General features: G+C 37.9%; 1 long non-coding RNA gene across 1 annotated transcript; it reads right to left on the bottom strand.

The window, feature by feature from the left end:
* Window positions 1–573: 573 nt before the first annotated feature.
* Window positions 574–1,744, bottom strand: LOC143714012 (uncharacterized). Its single transcript, XR_013195379.1, has 3 exons — window positions 1,667–1,744; window positions 1,512–1,581; window positions 574–785 (listed from the first exon to the last, which is right to left on the bottom strand). It is a non-coding gene; the product is annotated as an uncharacterized LOC143714012 (long non-coding RNA).
* Window positions 1,745–10,181: the final 8,437 nt, after the last annotated feature.

Here is a 10,181-nt window from a genome sequence, read left to right as displayed (position 1 = left end):
CGGATTTAGAATCATCAACGAAAAGGGCTCTTCGATGGAACCATACTTCTTAAGTAAGTCAACAACTTGCTCATCCTGATCTGCTACCTGGGTTACCCCACTTATGATCACTGCATTTGGAATTGTAACACCTGACTCCTGAATGAAATCCATTTTGCATATTCTTTCAATATTGATATTCAATGTTTCTGGCTCACTGGCTGACTCGCCAATTTATGTAACCCTATTACGAGGTAGTAATAATGTACATGGGTATAGTAGTCTAAAGTAGTCTTAGATGTTATTAATACTGTGAATTTGGACCAGAATCAGAAGATGCTAAGTTGTTAAGAGCCTGAGAATTGAATGCCAATAAAGGGAATGCCACAACAGAATGACAGTTTGCATAGACTGTATTGAATACACAGGGCTGGTACATACATGTAAAAAAAAACATTTATGAAAAATAACAATCAGAAAAATAAAGTGCGCAGGTAAATAAAACACTTTTTTTCCCCTCAGTTCCTTTGAGCTCAGTTCGTTCTCGGTTCCACTTTTCTTTATTAACAAGAGTTCAGTTTTCCCCGTTGGGGCCCTTTTTTGAGTTGTGTTAGTGTTTGTCCTACCACCATGAAGATGAAGATGATCCTGGTAATCTGTCTAAAGTCAGAGTCACAAACACGTCTGGCTCGCCACCCAGCCACCCGGACTGAGAATCCTTGAATCTCTGGGAGAACGTCTGGATCTGTATCACTCCATGGAAAGGATCTTTGCACGATGTTTCCAACTCTTTACCAAAACCTGACCTATAAATAAGGCCAAATATTTTTTCTCAATTACCATTCAGTGAATAAATGGACTGCTACAGGCTGCTATAAAATAAAATTAGATAATATTTCAGTACACCTATAATGCAATATCAAAATCTCTCTCGTTGTACAACAGCTCTTATGTTTCTTCTCAGGTATCAAACTATATGAATTTCTCCAGTATCAAAAGTACATTTACATCAGAAAATACATCTCTCATAAAAACACACATTTCTAATTAAAGTTTTATAAAACCTTTGTAACATTGGTAGTATTAAGAACAAAACTGCATGAATTGCATGTAAACTGATCAACTTGTATTACTTTAAATTAGATGCATTAAGGCGTTAGCATGCTTATTTATCCCCATCTGCACTGGTAACAGTGGAGAGAAATGCACTAAAAATGTACCTCTCTAACCTCCAGTAAACACAATTGAATGCACAATTTTTAACATCATTATTTAACAAACTAACCCTTTAGCAACAGCATGGAAAGGTAACATCTTTTTATAACCCACAAACAAAATGATGAGTTGGTTTCACAGGCATTAACCAGTATTTCGCTAGTCTATTGTGGCTAAATACACTATTAACATATGAACACAGCAGGCTCACCACCTTAGCTTTACACAATCAGCACCCTTGCGTTCATTTACCCATTAGCGCCGATTAACCTAAATGCTAGCGATCTCAGAGGCCTAGCGCCAGGTAAACAACTCACCATTTCAGCGGAATTCACTGCCTTTAGCTCCGTGACAACAGTGGATTCAGGCACAGCTCGCTTTAACACTCTACATTGCAACAATGTATAGTCAGTATAAGCAATAATGATTACAGAACTTGTTTAATTCTCTCCATGTCGTTTTTTTGTCTTACCAAGTGGATAACACAGCCTCCTATGCTCAAATGCAGGCGCCAAAAGAACACGCAGAGACGCAAAACTAGAGGTGTAACTGTAACCAGAGCCGGCTTCAGACTGCGCTCAGCAGGGGGGCATTTATTTTCAATGGATGGGCACAAGGTATGGGGACTTTTTTTCGTATATCAGATATCCTATATTTATTATTGCTACTGCCTTTCCTATTAGCTATTTCCATGAAGTGATGCAACCCATATAATAAACACATAAACCATTACACATTGTTGCAAGACGTGCAACTCTTAAGAAATTTGATTAAATAAGGGTTAAATAGGCCTATACAAAAAAATTGCAAGACCGACTCTGACCACAGCTTTTTTGTAAACAAAGCTAACGAACATGCACACAGTCTCTCACTGACAGGATAGTATCTCACTGGCGGAAGAGAGAAAAAAAGCTACACATCTTTATTCTGCTTTGCTTTAACATAAGCGTTTACAGAAGCCTACTATTAAAAAAACATCATGTAGTTACCTTTATCAAAACAGTTGATCAGTTTTCATCTGTTTGCTTTGTTTTGAATGCAGTCAGGAATCTCGCGCCAACTGAAAGTCATTTCATTCATGTATTAACGTGCAAGTGTAAGCTGACACATTTATGTTCAAACACCATGCAAAAGTGAATTTTGCATAATAGGTCCCCTTTAAATCTTGATAATGTTAGAATTAATTTAATATCTCTCAATGCTTTCAACAGCTAAACTGTTAATCTCTTCAGCTCTGAATGAACATGTATGTTTAGAGTATCGAGTATCATGGTTAGAGGTCGATAGTATGGATTTGTTTTGGCTGAAGAAAGCTGACACATAAATAGCAGTAAGTTGATAGTGTTTTTTTTTTTTTTTTTTTTTTGAAGAGCTAATATATATGTGTGTGCACGTGCATGTGCCCTCAGGGCTGACATTCTTTGCCCCTCGGCCATTACTCAGTAAATGAGTATGTGCGCAAAGCTCTCAAACCTTAAACTTACCATTAACACGCATGCACAAACACATGTGTACGTACACACAAACTCATCCTGCACTTATTCTGATCAATGATCCTGGGCGAGAGAGTGGTTTTAAGAGAGACAAAAGGATCCAGAGCGAGATACGGAGATAATGGTCTTTTGAAAATGACTTTATTGCCTTTGAATGATGATTTTAATCTCTGGCTTTAAGGGTACTATTAAGACTATTACAACTCATCACGTACCTTCACAGAGACGCCTGTTAGTGTGGATACTGATTGATATAGATTCTATATGGTTGCATATAGTGTCTGTCTGTATTGACCACGTCTACAGGCACATCATTTTCCATTCACAGCACAAGGCTTAAATTCTGGTCAAGCTTTTATTCTAGATTACATTTTAAATTTTACAAAGCTGTTGAGATACACCATACCGTTCAAAAGTGTGGGGTCGTTAAGATTTTTTTACTGCCCCTTATGCTCTACAAGGATCCATGCCTTTAGTCAAATATACTGTAAAAACTGTAATATTATGTGAAATTATTACAATTAAAAATACATTTTAAAATATGTTAAAATAGAAATAAATAGTTAATTTATTAATGTGATGGAAAAGATGAATTTTCAGCATCATTACTCCACTTGTCAGTGTTACATGATCCATGAAATCTTTCCAATATGCTGATTTGGTGCTTAAGAAACATATCGTATCATCAGTGTTGATGTCTTTTAATGCTTAAAAAATCAAGAGTGTGACAAATTGCAAAATGTAGGCTATATTGTTTCTTTTAATGCTTGGAAAATGTTGGTAAAATTTGTCTCCTTCTTGCTCCAAAAATGACTTGGCAGTTATATTTATTTAATATCTCCTAGAAACGCACAGAAAGTCGAATTGCTGTCGAATTGCTGAATTGAATAGCTGTCAAATACAAATCGGAATTTGCTCTAAATCTGATTGCCAGTTTATTATGCAATCAGGGTGTTTTTTACAGGTAGCTTAAAATGTGAACATGTGATGTGGTTAATATCAGAATATTCTTGTTACTAAAAAACAGGCAGTGTGTTATAGACTGGGGAACAGGATCCAGAATATATGTTAGTGGCCAGGTATGCTGTTCTGTTTAGCGGGGAAGTGTACTGTAAGTTGTTTTGTTAAAAAAAAAGTTATGGTAAAATTATTGCTTGTTTAGTATATCAGCTGCAAAGAACTGCCACTCTTCTCCTCTAAGTATATTATCTCAACAATTGTGTTTGGAGTATCTGTCAATTCACCTTCTCTTGCCTTTGATTGTGTCCATTCCTTTCTATCCTGCAGTGCTTGGAATCCACCACAGCAAAATTACCCAAACATCTTGCCTCTCCATACCCTGGAGGCAGTTTGTTCTTGCCCAGCACCGACTGCTTTGATGGGTGTTTCAAAGGCCAGTGGGAATGAGCCAGATGTCCGCAATGCTGGAATCTCTCAGTGGTCTCCTTGCCGATCCACTTTCCTGCGGTTCTGCTCACTGCACGAACACCTACCACTCTCCACCTGTCAGCTGTGGTGTGGTCACACTCGGCCTTCTCTCCTCATTAGATTTCATGCCAGCTCACTGCTCTCGTGTTATAACGTCAGCTAATTTATGTTGACCTGGGGGTTGTTGACTTTCAGACTCCCTATTTTGCCACAGGGTCATTTGATTACACACTACTTTCTGTTTCCAGGTCATTAGATTAAGGTATGTCGACACATCAGAGCCGCACTGTAATATCTTTCCCGGCTAATATGATCTTCACAACTCCATCAGGTACCGCTTAGCGCACTTCTCTTTACCCCTGGAATTCTGCCACATTCGATCATCATTTCCTATTGTTCACATTGTAGATTTAAACGATTCAATTTGGGTAGAGAGATATTCCCACTTGACATCTTTGACTTTTGTGCGCTTTCTTGTCAGATGCTTGGAAGATGATTTAAAAAGAAACAAAATGACAAATGATGCTAGAATTCGTAATATATAATGTAGCATGTTTTAAATGCAGTACTTTTCTTGTGTTTTTAAACATTTGAAACAAGTTTTGATATATCTTTTATACGATTGGTTTTGTGTCGTGATATATATAAGCATCACGGCTGTCAGGGTTGCTGTAGGCTGCTGAAGACGAGGACACGGGATCTGTGATATTGGTACTTTATTTACAAACTTCACTTCTATAAACTTACAGGGACAAAGGAAAGGAAACTCCAGGACTTCAAAAACACACAACCATACATCGACGACGACCAACAAACACTGAGGGAAAACACAGGGCTTAAATGTACTGGGGCTAACGGGAAAATTAACAAGACACAGGTGACAGGAATTTCTAATTAAACAGACAGGGAAAAACTAACAGGACTAAACAAAATCACAAAGACAGGGGGAAACAAGATCACAGGACTAAACTGAACACATCAAAACCATGACAATGGCACAGCGGTTCACATGCTCATTGTCTCCAAATTATGACTAGAGATGGATATTAAATCTGCTGTTTAAAACAAATAATGAACCAATGTAGAAGAATAGTTATTATGCGCAAACAGAGGGAAAGTCTGTATATTCATGCAGTGTGCACATGTCAAAAAATCAATACTGATTTGAAGCTTGTGACAAACTCACATCAACCTGATCACTTAATTTAGTGTTCATGTAAACACTACGTTCGGATTCATCAATCGGAATGAATTCAGTCCGATTGAAACAAAAGGTGTGTATGTACACATACCCACTTGTCACAAGATCGTTTGAATGTATTGGCCGAAATTTCAATTGAGCATCAAATCTGTCGCAAATTGGATTACTCCAAGATAATTGAAGAGTTCGCAGCAGCCAAAGCAAGAAAGTTCCTCTTTTAAATGGTATCAACTGTATAAATTCATTACACCTGTCAACAGTAGGGGTCAATATGTGATACAGATTTTACGTAGGGGGTGGCAAATTCCTAGTTTGCCCAGAGCACTGGATTGTCTTCTCCTGGCCCTGCTTTGCACCACTAAAAGAAAAATAATTAAGTGCTTTCACCATAAGCAAGCCCAGGGTCTGGGAAATGACTTTAGCACCAAGCTGGATTTGTGGATAAGACCAGTGGATTTCTGTGTTGCTTATTTGGATTCTAGGAAGTAAAGGGCTCTGGTATGCGGCATTCCAGTCAGATATCCCTAACTTTCAACCTTATTTCATTACATCTGCAAAGGAGATTAAATTAAACAAAATGGTTAGCTTTACTGGAGTGTGAATTAAAAATGATTATTACTGTAAACATCTATAATTAGTTGTAATATTCGTGTGACCTCATAAACTCAAGTCTGAAGTCACAAGTGGTGTTCTATTTTACTTTTTTCGAGTCGGAAGTTGGTCCCAATTAACAATGTTCCTCCCGCCCCCCCCCCTGGTCTGTGGTCTGTCCCTCCCGCCCCTCCCCTGGTCTGTCCCTCCCGCCCCTCCCCTGGTCTGTCCCTCCCGCCCGCCCCTCCCCTGGTCTGTCCCTCCCGCCCGCCCCTCCCTGGTCTGTCCCTCCCGCCCGCCCGCCCGCCCCTCCCTGGTCTGTCCCTCCCGCCCGCCCGCCCCTCCCTGGTCTGTCCCTCCCACCCGCCCGCCCCTCCCTGGTCTGTCCCTCAGCACATGTGGTGTTTTGTGTTCCTGTCTCTGTCTCGATCCCACCTGTTTGCAGTCTGTATCGGTTCGTTGTCTTGTATACGTCTCCTGTTTTCCCGTGACCCTCCGGTATGTTTGTTTTTGAAGTTGCTGTTTTGTTTTATATTATGTTTTCCCCCCTTGTGGGTTCTTGTTTTACTTTATGTTTCTTTTATTAAATAAATCACTATTCTTTTGCAATTGAGTCCTCACCTAGTTTTCTTTAGCTGTCCCGTAACAGTAAATTGTTTTTTTTTTAAGATTATTGGAGTACATGAAAATACTATTTTAGTCTTTCTATTGAAATTAAAAAGTTGACATTTTATTCTTAGTGCTACTTTTTTCTTTGTAACAATTTGTGAAATTCACTAGCAATTTATCAATAAAAATAGTTTTAAAGTAGGCCTAAATCCTACATAAATGTATAGTGCATATTAAAGATACGTTCAGACTAGAAGTAAAAGTGGCCCAAATTATTTTTTCACATTCGACTCTGATCTGTTTTTTCCTAACAGTCTGAACAACACAAACCATATGGAATCTGATCTTTTCGATTCTGATTTGGGCCACTTTCATATGCTGTCCTAAATCAGATACAGTTCTGATGTTTTGCAATGCGACCTGAGTCTGAAAAGTCATATCGGAATTCATGCGACTTTTACGTCACTCTAGATCAACATTCGCCACAGTTCTGCGCTCTTTGGTCACTCGGCAGTGAAGGGACAGTGAGCTGTTAAGCCCCGTTCACACCAAGAACGATAACTATAACTATATAAGGGTCCACACAAACGTAAACTTTTCTCCAGGCTGTAGTTTTGTCATCTGCTGCTTTAAATACTCTAGATGTTTAAAGCAGGATGGATTCTGATTGGCTGTCAATGTTTATATAATTTTTCAGATATAAAATCGTTCTGAACGTGATTCAATGGATATCGTTCCTCTGTGTCATTACCGTTCGTTACTGTGTCATAATCGACTCTGCTATTCTTTTATATTGAGAATGATTTTTAAAATATCTTTATTGTTATAGTTATCGTCCTTGGTGTGAATTGGCCTTTATACTCACAAGCAAAACTTGAAAAAACTTTGCTCTCCCTCCATCCTCGTCTGTGCCCTTATCATTTGTGCACAAGTTGCTGGTTTCTGCGGCCCGTCACCTTATAAATGAAACACGTAAATGCTGATTTCAGTAACCTCTGCAGCCCTCTACAATGTGAGTAAATTTCACACATACTGTAATGTCATGCATGTATTACGTGTTCAGTCTATAGGTGCATAGTGTTTCTTTACAAAGGGGCATCGCCAATTACTGGCCTGGCATTCATAATACAGTGTTTTTAGTCACTTCGTGCATCCTTGTGAACTGTGAACGGGCATCGTTTTAACAGCATTGTTGTCTGTGAAAAACTGTGAAAAAAAATTGATACATCGTTGTTGTGTAAACGTACCCTAAGTTGGATGGAACTCATTTAACGGGCTTCAGTATTCACATATTATAAACAGGAAACCGGAAAGAATATAACTCATAGACATAGGCGAAAGAAAGTCGAAAAACAGTCGAAAGAAGAAGCATAGCACCTATGTTTGGTAAACTTAACTCACATTTGGTTTTTAAATTTTATGTCTATTAATACACACTTTTACTCTCTATTCTATGATATGGTGGTGTAAAAATAGCTTTTGTGTGGCACTGCACCAGTCAGTCTTATTGACAGAAATAGCCTTGGCATCTCAAATGAGTCAAACTCATTTAAATTGTAAAAAGAACAACTAATTGAATGATAAAATATGTGCATTTTCTCAGACCTTTTTTTCTTCTCAAGGCCATCCAGCAAACTGTTATACCATAAGCAAAAAAAGAAATAAGTTATATATACTTAAAATGAAATTCATTCAGTATGAATAGTAGAGCTGTCAACAACATCATGAGCTGCCTGTTATGAATTGTAGGCTTTTGAGCTCATATTACATAACTAAATAACCAACTTTACCTTTACTATATCCAGAGTTTCTTAGTCTTGAGTGAAGTAATTTGCATTGCATTGCACAAAGCTAGTTTCCACAGACCTCTGTATAAATAAGCGGAAGAAAGAGTCATGCTCTCTGAGCGGTCAAGAACAGTCAACCCACATTATGCCACAAATTACACTGATTGTGTGTGAAATCTGTCACCCGTAATGAAGCCGGTTAAAATGTGATAAAACACTCAACTTTTTTGTGTTGTAGGCTAACTGCATACAAAGAGATTGTGTTTCGACGATAGCTGGCTGATAAAATTAATTTCTGACCAGTCTCTTAATGAGATACCATTTTTCTCATGAAGCTGGCTGAGATGAGGGATTTCATTAGATATTTACACAATAAAAAATAACTGAATTGCCAAGCTTTAATTTTTTTTTATTTTTTTTTTACAATTACTGTGTGAATTGTATAACATTAAAAGTTTTAAAAAGCTAAAAGAGCAGATATTTATTTGAACTGAGAATAGTTCACAAATCAATATCAACCTATTTTAAATTTTTCTAAAAAGTATGCTCATGTAGAAACCTTACAGTGTGCAAAGGTGTCTCTTGCTCAGTAACTTTTAATTCAACTACTTTCCAAAACTTAATAGAAACATGTATACTTTCCTCCCCATAGCCATAAAACTGTCAAAAGTACTTTCCGAATCAAGAACAACCACCATGTTGCGTGAAATATTGTTCCTCAGAGCCATGCCTAATGGGCTTGTGCAATTTCAAACTTCGAGAAACTTTTGTAATCGAATTTTACTTCCAAATCATAATCCCACGCCGAAGAACTACGTTAGGGTTGTTTTGAGTCTCAGAGCATCGCAGTGTGACCGCCGGAACTATATCACATATACAGCTTTCATGTTGGAACATGAAAATCTCTTGGCTCCTGCAGATGCATATGCAAAAGCAATGCCACATCCTCCTACCCAACCCCGTAAGAGCAGGGCATAAAGGCATTATTTCAGAAGGGGAAGGATATTTTCTCAAGAAAAAAAAAAACAGAAGCAATTTTTGTTTGAAGAAGCCAGCCCAGGAGATATAAAGAGGTAAAGCTTCCTGGCTTCTCCATTATGATGTCTAGGGATTGAGAGGGTATTCTTTTTTTCTGTTTAAAGCTCGAATGGGAGTGAAGTGCATCCCGGTCTGCTTTATATGTATGATTCTTCAGTCACCTATATTTAAGACACATGTGAGAGGAGACTGCCCCAGGTTTCTTGCCATTCTTTCAGTCATCTTCTCATCTGACAGTCGTCATTCACTCTTTCTCTTTCTCTTTCTCTCTTTCTCTCTTTCTCTCTTTCTCTCTCTCTCTCTCTCTCTCTCTCTCTCTCTCTCTCTCTCTCTCTCTCTCTCTCTCTCTCTCTCTCTCTCTCTCTCTCTCTCTCTCTCTCTCTCTCTCTCTCTCTCTCACATCACTGTTTTTCAATTTTTTTTCATATTATTTGGTTCACTGGGCCTTTAGATGAATACATCTATGTAGAAGTAACTCTCGCAGACACGTCAGTGGTTTTCAATAGCACAAAACTATATCTTTCAAAATTACTGTGGCAAGTTTGGTCCATGATTCATGATTCAGTTCCTCCTTTCGTTCTCATGGTACGTTGGCAGGGTTTTCACCCTCTTGATTTCTGCCCTATGTATTGATCACAAACGCTTAATTTGCAGTATAATGGTGCCACCTACCTCCAGATAAGGAAACTGAATGGCACTTTTTATGAGTAGGGTACAAAATTGTTGAAACTTTGTTAAATTAGGTTTAATTTATCATACTTATTTAATTATGATATATATATATATATATATATATATATATATATATATATATATATATATATATATATATATATATAT

The sequence above is a fragment of the Siphateles boraxobius genome, unplaced genomic scaffold, assembly GCF_051911475.1.
Source record: "Siphateles boraxobius isolate OS27281-9 unplaced genomic scaffold, OSU_SipBor_1 53, whole genome shotgun sequence".
In the NCBI taxonomy this organism is placed as follows: domain Eukaryota; kingdom Metazoa; phylum Chordata; class Actinopteri; order Cypriniformes; family Leuciscidae; genus Siphateles; species Siphateles boraxobius.
The sequence above is the reverse complement of the archived record's forward strand: the minus strand, read 5'-3'. Positions and strand labels throughout refer to the sequence as shown.